Consider the following 15493-nt stretch of genomic DNA (forward strand, 5'->3'; position numbering starts at 1 on the left):
GTGAGGCTTTATAGGTATGGCCTCTGACATGACTAGGAGACAATCTCTCCGTCGCCTCCCTGTTCTCTCCCTCCCTCCCTCCTTCCCCCCCATCATTGTAGTTACATTTGTGTGTGTGTGTATGTGTTCTGAAATACATTACTGCAACTACTCCATTGGTGTAATGTACTTGTATATCTATGCTTTCTGGGCTGACCATTTGGTATGAGATAAGTACAACCCAATACATCTACAACACAACTTCCACACCTCAGGCTGAGGAATCATTTTAGAGGGGGCGGAAAGAGTGTAAGAGGCAGAGAACAGCGAGTCTGCTGTGAGATTGTCTCCTAGTCATGTCAGAGGCCATACCTATAAAGCCTCACCAACGAGGCTGCCTTAACCGTGAGCTAAGCAAGGACATAGCATAGACACGCAGATGTGGAAGGGAGGCCTCAACCTAGACAAGGAACTCCAGGTGGCTAACAAATGCCGAGGGCCAGAGGAATAGCCTTCCCCATGATGAGCACACCAATTTGTTATCGAGTCTCAGTTTTATTTCTCAGTATCTGTGAACACGAAAGGCTTGAAGTAATCGCCATATCACACAGGCAGCCATGAGATTAAACAGTGATGAGAGAATTGTTACAACTGAACTTTCATATTGTCCTTTTCCAATAAGAGATTTTTTTAAGTCGATGTAAATATTTCATCTGGTGAAAGATGGTAGCAAATTAACTATCACAGGAGGTGATGGAGAGAGGGGAGGGTAAAAGGGCTGTGGGAGTAATATTCAGGCTTCAGTATGTGGATTCTACAAGGAGAAAATACACAGCAAGCACTGGGCACAGAGAACAATCAACAGTGAACTTGGGGTATGCATGCGTATGCCACAGGACAACCAGTGTTTCTTAGGCACTTTCCATATATGTATCATTTATAATATATTTACATATGCGTATATAATACATACATATATATATATTGAGAAAATGTTTCTCATTGGCCTGTAATCTCCCAAGTAGACTAGACTAGCTGGCCAGGGATCCACCTACTTCTGCTTCCCCCCATGCTGAGATTAAAAATGGATACCATGCCCAGATTTTTTGACATGGGTTCTGGGACTTGAAGTTAGGTCCTTATGCTTGCAAGTCTGGTATTTTATCAACTGAGCCATCCTGCTGGCCCTGAGTAGTAAACTTTTGGTACCTCAGTTTCCCCTCAATCCCCCTCAATGGAATCCTGGAGCCACTGTACCGCCCATTATAGGCAATTATACACAACAGGTCAATTGGTAGACTCAACGCTGGGTTAGATAGGGGACTCTGAATCCAAGCGTTGGAGTGTTGGACTACTGTGAAGACTTTGGCTTGAAACTAGAACACCAGCTACCTCAAGTAGGCCTAGTAGCTTCTTCACTGGAAAGGAAGAAGACAAGGTTTGTCCCTAGATCCCTGATCTGATCCACTCTCTCCTCACCCCAATCCCTCCCTTCCCCACTTCCTCTTGGAGAAAGTCATCCAGCTGACTGGGGCTGAGTCAAGAACCAGGGTGTTTGTAAACATCCCTTGAATGAAAACACATGTTCCTTTTGGGTAAATGCCCCTACATGGTGTTGTAAGCCTTTGCTCGTTGTGGCTAGCAAGAAGTAAGTTTCTGAGTCAAGGGGTCCCTCCTGCACCAGGGCTGTGTGCTGGAAGTCTGGCTGTGCAGCTGTGTACTCCAGACCAAGAGGAAGCAGAGGAGATGGAAAGTTCCTGCTGCCTACCCTGCACGGCACCTCACTCCGATGCCGTCTGTGTTCTTGTCTAAAGACCTGGGGAAGCTCCGCATCTACTTTTATCAGAACCTCAAATATGTCTGTCTTGCTCCTGATCTGATCTATTCTATCTAGGCTACTCTAATCTAGGATAAGTGAATTTTCTGACAGATACCTCTGTACTGTTTCAACATACAAAGTACATATACTATTCACCACTGAGGATGGACGCCTCCAGCTCTCTACAGCAGAGAGCTCACGAGGACATACGCTGTACCCACTATCTTGGAACAGTGTTGTTTCGGATCTCAAAGCACTTGTATATGTTTCTGATGAGATATCCTGGGGATGGAACCCAAGTCTAAATACAAATTTCATTATGTCTCGTATATACATCATACGTGTGGCCTGTATATTTTTTATGGAATCCTTTTGATAGTTCTGTGCTGGGGACAAAGTTTCATGGTATGGAACTTTCTATCATAGTGGCACTCAAAAGTGTTCGGATTTTGGATGTCTGAATTACAGATGTTAACGTGCTGTTATCTAAAAGCAAGACATGAGGAAAGCGAGCAGAGTGGACAGAGGAGGGACAGCTACTCTGGTGGGGAGGAGGAGAATCCAGAAACCATCAATGCTTGGCTGAGAAGGACGGACCAGAAGGAGGGGCTGGGATGAAGACCCAGGAAGCAAGGCAAGGCCTGTGACCCTGGACAAATGACTTATGATCCTTGTTAGTGGGATAATAACAGTGGCCTTGGAAGGGCTGTTGAACACAGTAAGTGGGCCACTGTACAGAAAATGCTTGCGACAGAGCTCGGCCTACACATCAAATACCTGCTGTTTACCACATCACTGACAGCATCTTGAAAACATCACATAGGACCAAAAGGACTGAGTTTGATTCAAGCTGTAGTTTTTACAAACTGTAGTTTTACAGCTGATTACAGTGCTTGTAACTATCTTTAAATGTCTGAGCACCTGTGGTCTCAACTTACGTTCTTCTCACTTAGAGTACAGGGCACATCTAACCAAGGGTTCCAAGTTTGCAACTCATTCTAGAGATGGAAATCTATAGGAGGGTGTTGCCAGCATTGCTATTATCATCTCTCTGCCAACAGCTCCCCCACCTCATCCCCCACCCCACACACATACAACCAGGATTCTGGGCTTCAGAAGAGGGTTTTGATGGGCAGAGGGCTTGACTACTGAGAGTGTGCTGTCATATTCTAATGCTAATTTTGGGCCCCAAAGACCAGAGAGTCTGCATGCATGTAGATGCTGAGAAACCCTGCCCCGAAGTTATTTCTGATTGGTAAACAAAGATGCCAACAGCCAGTAACTGGGCAGAAGAGACATAGGTGGGGTTTAGGATACATGGGCTTGGGGTTAGAGGAGACCAACAAGGAGAAGCCACCATGGGTTTGGAGGAGGAAGGAGAAGCTACCACGGGTTAGGTGAGCTATGAAAACATGGCCCTAACGGCTGGCCAATTGGAGTTAAGAGCAGCCCAGATGAAGCATAGTAAATAGGAAGTGTAACTCAGGGTTATCGATTGGGAAATGGATTCTAACATCATGGAGGGTAGGCAGCTGCCCGGCTATTGTGCTGTTTAAGGTTTATTGTAAATATAAAGGCCATTTGTGTCTTTCATCAGGGAACTTAAATACCAAAGGTGGGGGAGAAACCTCGGGCTGGGAATAAATAATTCTACAACACTGCAATGTGACAGTCCAGTGAAGTTTTTGACTGCCTGGTAATCACCATCATGTCTTTGTCTAAATCTAATGGTCTCTGCCCAGCCCTGAGGTACAAAGGACTCTGCTTGCTTGATTCTGCCTTCTGGGGTAATAGAATCTGCCACTGGGATCTCTGTGTCGGCCTCCAGCTGCGGTTGAAACATCTAAAAGGAAAGCAAACAGCTGGAGCATTTTCAAGTCTGCACATAGTCCATAGGAACTGATTTGGAATGTGTTTATTTATGAATTTACCAGTGCTGGTGATCGAACATGATAATGAGTTGTAATAGTCCCTGTTGCTTAAGTACCGTCTGTGTCAGCCCGGCATGGTAGCTCATGGGAAACTGAGGTGGAATTGCTACAGGTTTCAGACCAGCAAGGCTACAAAGTGGGTTTCAGGGCAGCCTGGGCTATGGAGTGAGATCCTGTGTCAAACAAACGAATGAAGTCTTTGTGTGTCTGGAGGGATTTGGTCCTGTTGGGTATGATTTGGTTGGGAGGTTTTCAAGGGAGTAGCTGACCCTTACCACTTCTTCATGGGCAAATGTGTGAGACCAGGTTGGTCCACTTAGCTCACTACTACAGACAGAAGGGGTATGAAAAGCACACGACATTGAAGAAAGCCAGGAAACGTTCCAGTTTGCTTGACCAGAGAGCCCAAAGAGGCGATGTTAATTTTGATCACAATTAGATTTTTTTAGATGCTAAGTAATTAGTGAATTAGAAATAAAAACAAATGCTAGAAATATAGCCCACACTGCTGTTATAGTCTATGGGTATAATTAAATGTAAGGGGATATAGTTCTCATATAGGATGGAGTGTTTATTTTTAATGAATTATTTTTATCTTCAAAGAATATCAGGCACATTTTAAAAACTAATAAAAACATTTGAAATATTTCTTTAGAATGTCTTAAAATGAAAATAGTACATACAATGTTCAAAAATTTAAAATAACACTCATTTTAAATTCTCAACACTTCAGAATACAGACTGAAAATTTAACAGACTATTCTTATTATTTACAACCACTGAGTGCAGTTTCTCCCCAAACAAATGTTGTGTGTTCTGAATTTGTTGCACATAAACACACAGCTGAGTCTGGATATCCCATATAAACACACATATTTTATGCATGTAAAATATGTACATATATACACATTCACACATACTATCCATGTTATATGAGAACACATTCCATGTTATATCCATGTTATAAGAGAACACATTCCCACCTAAATAGATCTGTCTTTTTGTACTGTTTTCATCCTTATTCTGTTGATTGAACAATACATCTCAGAGTTTTTCAGATAAACAAATAAGCAAGCTCACAGCTCAGATCTGTGAATGTTGAGTACCTACCCTAGTCTGAATTGTGGGTTTTGGGGAGCCAGGTCATGAAAGTAGTGTTGCTCCCCAATGCCTTCAGAAGCAGGCCTGTACCTGTCTGGAGTGGGATCCCACCTGCAGCTAGTAATCTAACGCTTCTGTTCTTCTCCAGTAGACCCTTCTCCTAGTGGTTCAGACAACTGAGGAAGTACAGACTCATACACAAGCAGCCGTCAGTTCATTTGCTCTCCAAAGGTGACACACTGTCTTCTACTGTCACTTCATGGTCATGGAGGCAGAGAACTGTGAGAGCTGGAGGCTGGGGTGCACCAGAGGCCAGCACTGACATGCGTGTTTACCTAGGTCCTGCAGGAAGAGCAGGCTGATGGGAATGTGCACAGGTGGCGCTTGGGGACTTCCCATACTCTCCAGGATCTTGAAAGCTATCTTCAGGTCGCAGCTTGTGGTTCTTGGGACCCTCAGAACAAGGTGTGTTACCAGACATACTTAGGTAGCGTGTCACGCGTTTCATGGAATGTTCAGAACCAAGCAAAGCCACACCAACAGAGTGCTCGAAAGACCAGCTCCCTGGATCCTATGGTCAGTGTTTTACCTTCTCCGACTCACAAAACAAGCTATCCTTCTCCAACTTATAAAACAAGCCATTACTAAATTTCTTTCTTTCTCAGTGCTGTTTTGTGCCTCTGCAGGATGTTCCAGTAGACATGTATGTTTTTCTACCGTCATTTATGTAAAAGTCCACAAGCTACACAATGTAAGCTGGCTTATTAGTACCCAGAAAGAAAGGGGGAGACATGTTGAAAATAATCTTGTCAACAAAATGTCAACTGTCTTGGGTATTAGAATGGTGTCTTAGTTAGGTTTCTGTTGCTGTGACAAAATGCTAATACCAAAAACAATCTGGGGAGGAAAGTGTTTATTTCACATTACAGCTTGTAAGTCCATTACTGAGGGAAGCCAGGGCAGGAACCTGGAGGCAGGAACTCAGTCGGAGGCCATGGAGGGGTGCTGCTCACTGGCTTGCTCCCCATCACTTGCTTAGAATACTTTCTCATACAACTCAGGACCACTTGCCTAGAGGTGAGTCTGTCCACAGTGGGCTGGGCCCTCCTACATCAGTCACAGATCATGAAAACACACCACAGACAAATCTAGTTGGGGCTTTTATTCAATTGATATTTTTTTTTCCCCAAACAACTCTAGCTTGTATCAACTAAACTATCTAGTACATATGGAAAGTCGGAAAAAGAAATTCTGTGGTACGAGAATGACTTCATGGGGCTGAAGAGATGGCTCAGCAGTTAAAAGCACAAGCTGCTCTTCCAGAAGACCTGACTTCAGTTCCCAGTCCCCACATGGTGGCTCAAAACCATCTGTAACTTCAGTTTCAGGGGATCCAGCGCCCTCTTCTGGCCTTCTCAGGCATTACATGCATATGCTATGCAAACAAACATACAGGCAGGTAAACATTTATATACATGAAACTAAATAAATAAGTTTTTCCATTTCAAAAGACCCCAAAGTATATATGATGATTTAAAACAACAAACAAACAAAACCTGTCCATCAAGTCAGCTTTTCTTGTACACATGTGGTGCTTCGTGAAGCTGACTTTTTTGTTTCTTTTAGCTGTCTTGTAGTAGGGAATGCACTGAAAGCTCTGGCATTCAGCCATCCAGAACAGGGAAAGTCCACAGTAAGGCAGAGAGTGTAAGTTCCCTGCCTGGGCAAGCCAGTGTCATGTAGAGTATTTGAGGCAATAAGACAAGATCAGCCCCTCCTGAAACCTGCACCCTTTCCTTCATGTGTGAGCACCCCAGTTCTAACTCTGTCTAGCCCTCTCCTCCTTTATTGTCTAGTGACTCAGGACTTGTAAGAATTCAATTTTATATTCAAGATTTTAGTAGGGATATCCTTTATCTTGGGTAGAGAAAGACAAATTCTGCTATCACCTCGAGCACAGAGCCTGCCCTAACTAACGTGCCAATAGACCCCAGCGATGAAGCTTCAGCTAAGAAAGAACAAAGCCTCTGGTCACATGGTGCAGGATGCTCCCTGTGCACGCTGGGCCCTTTGCTGGGAACACTGACTGACTTATTGCTTCACCTAGTTTCCTAAGGACCCTTGACTTTTGACTTCTGATTGAGGGTTAGGCACAAGCACTGGATTGTGTGAAGACGTTTCTAGATTTTTAAAAATCTACTTTTAAATTTTGAGAAGCCTGCAGACTCCATAGAAGATTCTGAAAATCAAGCAAACTTCATCTCTCACAAACAAAAGAAGCACATTCCTCATCTGGGGGTTTAGATATAGCTGCTTTCTAACAATAGCACTCCCTGATTTGATTGAAACCAACTTGAAAATCAAAGCTGGAGGCATGTACATACAACGGATCTAGGAATCCCAGGCTCCTGAAACTTGTGTTTCTTATTTAGCTGTGAAGCGTGGGTGGCCATGAGCATTCCTGGCAGCTATAAGGCATTTGCTAATGTATTTGACTTTAGCATTGTTAATCACACTTATCAACACAGGCAAGCTGTGCTGGCCACAAAAGATTAGCTTCTCTCCTGTAATGCCCTAGTAGTTCAAAGGCAGAACATCAGCGCTGAGTGACAGAAACATCTGTATGCTCCCACGACCCTCCAGCGACTTTAGAACTTACCGCAAGCTTTAGCTTTCTTTTCCATAACTTTACACACACTCTTTCCTTCTGTTACGATGGTTAATGCCGCTACAGAGACTGCAAACTGTTAAAAATGAGTTTCTAAACACCTCAGAGGGTTTGAGTTCCAAGGTGGTCCTTACTGTCAGAGAGTCGGGAGCCAGGGGCCTGCTCGGAGAAGTAGGAACCCCCCAGCAGGGAAGAGTCTTATTTGCAGGGAAACAAGACCACTGTAAGTCCCTTTTTTGAAGCATAGGGTTTTGGCTGTAGACTTTTCTTTTAAGACATGAAGACTATTGCTTCTTGCAAAGCAGTACTGTTTATAATGACTTAAAAATACTTTTGCCCAGCTCAGAGGTGAGCAGGCTAGGAATACAATAACAGAGCGAGTGTTCTGGAGAAAAAGAAAAGACACTCAGTGCTGCACCTACAGATGCTTTCATGGAAGGATTCCTGGGCTCAAGGCATGACTTGTTTGTCCCAGCCTATCCTAGCTCCATTAGACATGGTTTGGATCAGTATTCCCAAAGATTTGCCTAGTAAAGGTTTTGACTCTGCTGGTAGGATCCTTGGGAGATGATGGAACTCTTGAGAGGTGCAACCTAGTTGGGGAATGTTGCATCACTGTGGAGCCACTTTTGAGGAGATCCCTTTTCCTCTTTTGGGCCTTTCATACGTCATGAGGAGAGCAGTTTGCCCCAAAAGAAATGTATCTGCTCTTCGTAAGCCAGCACTGAAAAACATTGTTACACATGCTGGAACCAGAGCTGGAGAAGTGGCCCAGCAGTTAAGAGCACTGGCTGCTCTTGCAGAGGACCTGGGTTCAGTTCCCAGAACCCACATGGTAACTCAACCATCTGTAACTCTGGTTCCGGAGGATCTGATGCCCTCTTCTGGCCCCATGAGCACTACATGCACACTCTGCACAGATATACACATGAATAAGATAAAAATGAATCTTTATAAGAACATGGTGGAGATAATTTTCTGTGGCCTATACTTTGCTGTAACTAATAAAAACTTTAAGTAGTTTCAAAATGGAAACTAAAGGCTAGCCCCTTCTGAGTCCCAGGCTGTCACCTCCACATGAGCACCTTTTTTTGTGTCCAGGAAGCACTAACAGATGCAGAACATTTCCAGGGCATTTCCTGATGCCCTTTTCTGGTCCCATTTCTGTTCATTTTTATAGTGTCCCTGCTTTCCTGTATCTTCATAGATCTGTATTACAGATAAAGATGGGAGAAGGCACTCAATCTGTGCTGTCTTCATACATATAAATAGCAAGGCCCTAAAAATTCTCAGCCCACTGAAATTCTTAGCAACCAGCAAAATGTTCAACGCTCTTCTCTGGTAATGGAAAACATCACAGAGAAAACATCTTTGGTCCTCTTAAAAAAAAAAAAAAACAGCCCCCTGGTCTCTCTGCTAAAATCTGTTCCTGTTCCCAGGCTGAGTCTTCCGAAGATGGGATTAATTTCATGTTGGTCACCAGCCTGTGAAACACTGATAAATTAAATGATTGGTAAGTACAATAACTTTCATAGGGATCAGGGGGAGAGGAAACTATTTTCTTCTTGGGATTACTAGAGAATTTCATTTCTGAAAACAAGCCGTAGATTAATTAAGTTCAGATCTGATAGCTTAAAAAAAAAAAAAAAAAAAAAACAAAGCAAGCTTGGTGGAAGCCATCCAGCTCGTCCTCGATTACCCAGCACTTACTGGCAGTGCTGAGAGTCTGGAGCGAGATATTAAGTTATCTGAGGACAGAAGTTCAGACAGTGCCTGGTAACACTGAGCTCTGACCCTGCCTCCTCTACTGTGATGTTTCACATTGCTATCATAAAACAAAGGTGAAGACAGCCCAGACATTTTGGGAGCTCATTGGTGGTACATGTCTTTCAAACTTCTATCTAGAAAAGTTAGTGTGGTTCTCAGTCTCCTTGCTTAGGCTTATATCTGGCATTCACCACTACGGGCAATGTTCCCTGTGTGTGCCCTACACAGAGGGGGATAGCAGTAACACTTACGTCAGGTAAGTTGGAATGAATGAGTTCACACATCTAAGCACTCAGGGGAGTGCCTGGGGATATCAGATGGTCACTAAACATGAACCAGTAATATTCTTAGAGTTAAGAATTTTATAGATTTCAAGTTTGCTCAGAGATGTCCATAGAGACAGTTGAGCCAAAGTGCCCCACCCCCCACCCCAGGCTTGGTTGAACTCCATCATATTTTCCATTCTGGGGAAAAATGTGTGATTCAAAGTATATTTGAGTTCCTGGTAGAAAGCAAAGTTAATAGTTATGTACAATAACAGATACGGCCCTAAAGCAGAGGAAGTTGGTTGACCAGTTGTCTGAATGTAACCTAGAAACTACAGATGGAAACAAAGATGAACAATATTGTTTCTTCATGGGGTGAGGATAATGCTTTAAGCTTTCTAGGTTTTCATTTCAGTTTTTACAGATATCATCATTTCTTTTTCCTCTGACTTAGATCTTGGAAACAGTTCTATCTTATTTTCTCTATTATGACAGGCCAAGTTATGGTTCAGTAACAAATAAGCCCCAAATCGTAGCAGCTATCGCAATGAGAGCACATTTCTCTGTATGTTCACCAAAGACTGGCAGTAGAATGTGGCCCATCTTAGTCCTTCATAGTGTCATCAAACTTGGGTGGGGGGAGGTGCACTGGGGTTTGCAACCTGTGCCCCAAGACAGGTCCAGGTACCTATCCTCAATAAGCCAATTAAAAGGGGAGAAGGAGGAGGTGGAGGGGGGGGAGGGGGAGCGGGGGGGGGCGGGGGAAGAGGGGGGAAGGGAGGGGAGACATATTCAATGTGGCCACATTGGAAAGTGTGACAAAGAAATTCAGAGAATCCCCCAAGTCCATTCTAAAGTGAGCTTACAGTTTAAATGAAGGCCAAAAATAAACACATCTAATCAAGGTGTGGTCCCACCCATCACTGACCCATCCTTGTCTGGGCTCTAGTCTCATCTGTTTCAGGAAGATAAGTCCCCTCTGGCAGGGGCCTTTTTCTTCTCCCATCAGGAGATTCCTGGGGAAATTCCCATTTCTTTTGGATTTCATTGTTTCAATAGTCAGACAGAATGAGAGATACCAGCATTTCTTTAGACTGACTTCATTTCTTCCAGGCTGACTACAGTTGTGGAAGCAGACTTCTTCTTAGTAGCCTCCGTAATAGTGGGAATGGAACACAACATTTATACACAAGCTCTTAGATCCTCTGTCTGGATGAGAACTCATTTGCTTCTATTTTTAACAGTCAGAGTCACAGGGCCATCCCTAAACCAATCTTGCCACAGTCCAAGGAAAATTGGAATGGAGCCAGCTTGACTCTAACTCTGCTCCTTCAGAAAATAATCGTACCATGGACCGTAATGCAGTATGTATAAAATGTAAGACATCATCCTGCCTGTCCATTTCTTCTAAACCCATCTTTCTGAGTAAAGTGTAAATATGTCATTTACTGGACCTTTGATTTTTCAGTTAGACAGCTACCCCAAGCTATTTGTTATGATTTGATCTGTTCTCCAAATTTCATTTGTTCAGAGCTTGGACCCCAGTGTAGCAGTGTACCATATGTGTGTGTGCCTAGTGTCTGAGGAGCCCAGAAGAAGGTGTCAGATCTCTTAGAACTAGAGTTACAGATGGTTGTGAGCTACCGTATGGATGCTGGGAACTGAACTCAGGTCCTCTGTAAGAACAGCCAATGCTCTTAACCACAGAGACGTTAATGGCATTTCTCAGCCCCGATGGCTGGGGAGACTGAGCTGGGGAGCCAGCACGGTGGAGTTCTGGTGAGGGTCTCACAACCAGTTAACCCACTGGCTCATTGCTGGATTAACCTACCCTTCATCCCCACTCCTTTCAACTTAATAGATTAAAGAAAGAGGATGGATTTTGATGTAGCTGGGATGCCAGTATTCCATCATTCAAACAAAGTTTATCAACAGCAGAGTTGCTTGACATCTTCTTCTTGCCCGGTGCTAAGGAAGAACTTTATTTTAATTTCAGCTAAGAGTTCAATCACAACCACCATAAAACAGTTAACTTAAGCCTTTAATCTCATTTTAAGTCTGAAATGGCCATGGAGGAAGGAGGTAAGCAGAGGAAGTGAGGATGCTGCATGCAGACCTTCAGCCTAAACACAAGATGTGTGGGCTACAGAGATACTGCAAAGGTTTAAGAGTACTGGCTGCTTTCCCAGAAGACCCGGGCATTCTCATTCAAATGATGCTCTTCCAGAGGACCTGAGTTCAGTTTCCAGTGCCCATCAGACAACTGCTTTTAACTTCAGTTCCAGGAGACCCCATGCCCTCTTTGGGGCTCCAAGGGCACCTGAGTGCACACACACACACACACACACACACACACTAAGATGAAATGCAACACCTTACCCTGACTATTTACCAAGGATAAGCACTCCACTTCAAAGAAACCTTCACTAAATGCCAGGGTACAGAGGACATTGTGAACATAATCATTTGTCAAAATATATCATACCAGGCCACATGAAGTCCATGGCCCCATCCTTAGAAAGAAACAGCCTCTTTATAAACTAACTTTATCATACAGTAAATATACAACATTGGTGCAGAATCCATTACTGTGTGTGTGTTAGAAATGCCCAAAAAAAAAAAAAAAAAAGAACAAAAGAAAGGAAGGAAAGAAAGAAACAAACAAAGACTATTTGATTTGGATGTGTACAGATATGAAGGATTTTGCCGGGTGGGTTAGGTGGTGGAAGGATGGAATTACTCAGGCAAAGGAAACATGAAATCGAGGCACAGAAGCATGAAGAGTAAGGGTGCCCTCATGGAAAATCACTGCATGCTGGGGGTGGGATTCAGGCGTTGGGGAAGGGTGGGGCTCTTTCTGCATAATGACTCTTCACATATCTCTTGACAGGGGCTTGTGTTTTTTTTTTTTTCAGCTTATTTGAGGTGAAGCATTCAGACCACAAATCTGTTAAAATAACAGGAATTTCAAAGACTTCATCCACGTTGGGCAAAATGAATTCAGAATGCAGTAAACTTGACATTATAAGGTGGCGTTCCACTTAAGTCGCTTTTATGAAATAAGACTCTGTACTGATCTGTAGGTAGCAAAAGTCTTTGGTAAGTCATAACTGTACGGGGTGAGAGAGAAGGCTGGAGGGAAGAGGCATTTGTTGCCAGGACTGGAACCTGTTTCAAATCCTAGACAAATGGCTGAGGTACCTATTTAACATATCAAAGCAGAGGCTTCCAGGTTCTCCCAGCATCCCCAGTGTTACAGGGCCCTCCGGGCTGGCTGGTATGCCCCACCCCCTACCTTGAATTCTCCAGCCCATTGGCTGGGCTGCCCTTCCTCCAGATTCCCTTTCCTATCCATTTTGATTACCCACACCCACATCCATTTTGGTTACCCACTCCCATTTTATACCTTTAGGCTTCTTGGCTGCTACACCTGGTTTCTCTCTCTCCCCTCTCGCTTCCCTTCCCCCACACCTCAAATGGCACAGGGTCACGTCCACTCTGGAGTCTCCCAGATGTCCCTGCCTTCTTCCATATGTCAACAATAAACTTTCTCTTCCACCATACCTACGACCAGGCAGGTTCCTTTCCTTTTTATTTTTTTTCAGAACCCATGTGATGGACAGGGAGGAGGGGACAACTGACTCCTGCAAGTTACCCTCTGACCTTTATATGCTACTCTGTGACCCGTGGGCCCCCAAACCCATATGCACACAAAGAAAAGCCAAAATAAATATGCAGCAGGCAGAGGTTGACAACTAGGTAGTTAGTGATCTGCCAAAGGCAAACACGAATTTGATTCTGGTCACTCGTATTTCTTTGCCTTTAATGCAAATGCAGTTACTTAGCTTTAATTGAAATACCAGCAAAGAATGAGTTTCTGTGATTGCCTAATTCCACACCAAGGTCCAACATGTTTGAATGTGAGATTTCAACAGTTCTGCTGCATGTCCACTAGAGGCCTGTGAAGAGCTTCCCCCCCAACCCCAAGTCTCATAACCAAACGGCCCTAAACAGAAACAAATAAGAAATCTTGATTCAATACTGATTAAGTCAGATTTACACGTATTCTCAAGGTCAAGGACATGCTCATGAATAAAACAAACAAGATTCAATGCTCTTTCAAAACTCCACAATCCTTAGTTATAAACATTACAAAACAGGGAAAGAAGAAAGAAAAAAAGGCAGTGTTGAAAGTTAAGTTTTGAAAGGTTCAGCCACAAGTCCAGAAGGCTACCAGGTTCTGGCAAACTTTGTCTGAGCAGAGGCAAGCACCAAAAGGCACCAACGCTGGAATAAAAACTGCCTGGAGCCTAATGAGCTTCCAGGTCCTCCTTTCTGAATACAAAGGAGAGGGCCCTGGGCCGGAAAGTAAACAGCAGAGTAATTTAAGACAGATGGGCTGGGAAGGGACTCCTTAACCAGTGACAACAAGGCAGTAGTAAACAGAAGTCAGTGAGATGAGGCACAGGAGTGTCACGAAGTCAATGGACCCTGAGGAGCAATCGCAGGAGGGGACTGGGTGATGGAGACAAAGTGCTTACCTTGTCTGCCATGGGAGCACAGCTGGCTAGACTATGCATATGGGGGAAATTACTAGAAAAAACGAGGTGCCCGGTGACAATCTGCAGGCAGCCTAGCTACCAGCTCCCCAAACAAGGCATTCTCAGTGCCTTCCCAGACAAACAAAACAAAACCATCAGGACCCCGAAGCACACGTGCACGCAGGGCTGCGAGTCTCTTTGCAGAAGTGGCCTGCTTTCCACTAGGCTCAGTTAATTAGCGAAAGAGTTGGACAGAGTGGAAAGAAAGAGCCTTTTGTTTGGAGAACCTGTGAAAATATCCCCTCAGAAGCCTGTAACTTTCCCTACAGATCACCCTGGCCATGAGGACAAGCCCGAGTGCCAGAAGGCACTGCTGCGGTCCCCACACAACCCACATTCAAAAGGCAGTTAGTTCTCTTTGTTGTCCCCAGGGAGTCAAGCCTTAATGGGTTTACAATGTGAAGGCTCTTTTGGAGAGTGGCTGGGAGTTGTCTGCTGCCAGAACCAGAGCAGAGACAAACCCCAGTGAACCCCGCAGAGGTTGAGGTGACCCTGCCTGCACTCACCCCAGACCTTGAGAACCCCAGCAAGAACACCCTGAGAGGTCATGGGATCTGAAAGTGAATCTGCCATTATTGTGAGCAGATGGCTGAAGGCCTGGAGCCTTCATTCTTCAGTGGGGACTGTGACAAGAATTCACCCAGCATCAGTGTCCCCAAATCAATCCCAGGTGAGAAAAGTCACCACTGTTGTGACATCACCATGTGTTGCCTGTCAAAGCTGTGACCCCTCTATCTCAAACTTCTCAATGTGGGCAGAGAATAAATAGCCAGGGCACGTTCGTTCTTCTCACCTTGACAGAAAGGAGACTAGGGTGTGGCCTATCAAGGGGAACTGCTTGGAAGACTCTTTGTGGCAAGCCCCTAAGCTCTGCCTCCAGAATCACTCTTTCCACCCTCTCTTATTTTAGAAAAAAATCATTTTAAACCAAGACACTCTGACAGTTCATGCTTTTGAGAGTAGAGATTTCATAATCTTTTAAAAGCTATACTCACATTCCCCCACCCCCACCCCACTTTACAACCTCCTTCCTTCCGGTCAAGGGTTGTTCTTTGATGCTCGGGAATTCCCTCTTGCTGAAATCTTAGCCTACTTCCTGTTACTCTCATGTTGATTCGTCTGAAAGCTGTATGTACTATCTCCTGTCAAGCCTGGTTTATTTGCCCATTAGGATACCCAAAGTCACCTCTGCTCATTTGTTCACAGAGTGTACTCTTGGGTACAGTTGAAGATGTGCCAGCTGCACACTGTGGAGCTTAGGTCTCAACTTATATCACAGCTGTGTGACACTAGACTCTCGCCAGGAATTCCAGAACGACAAAAGCATAAGACAGGCAAACTCTCAATGCTCCGAGTATTTA

General features: G+C 44.2%; 1 protein-coding gene across 2 annotated transcripts in view; it reads right to left on the reverse strand.

Annotated features, from left to right (window-relative positions):
- The window catches only part of Stard13 (StAR related lipid transfer domain containing 13), a 161054-nt gene that overhangs the window by 101837 nt on the left and 43724 nt on the right, over nucleotides 1-15493 (reverse strand). The gene's annotated exons all lie outside the window — the stretch shown is intronic.

This window comes from Grammomys surdaster, unplaced genomic scaffold (genome assembly GCF_004785775.1).
Source record: "Grammomys surdaster isolate TR1022 unplaced genomic scaffold, NIH_TR_1.0 362, whole genome shotgun sequence".
NCBI classification, from domain to species: Eukaryota; Metazoa; Chordata; class Mammalia; order Rodentia; family Muridae; genus Grammomys; species Grammomys surdaster.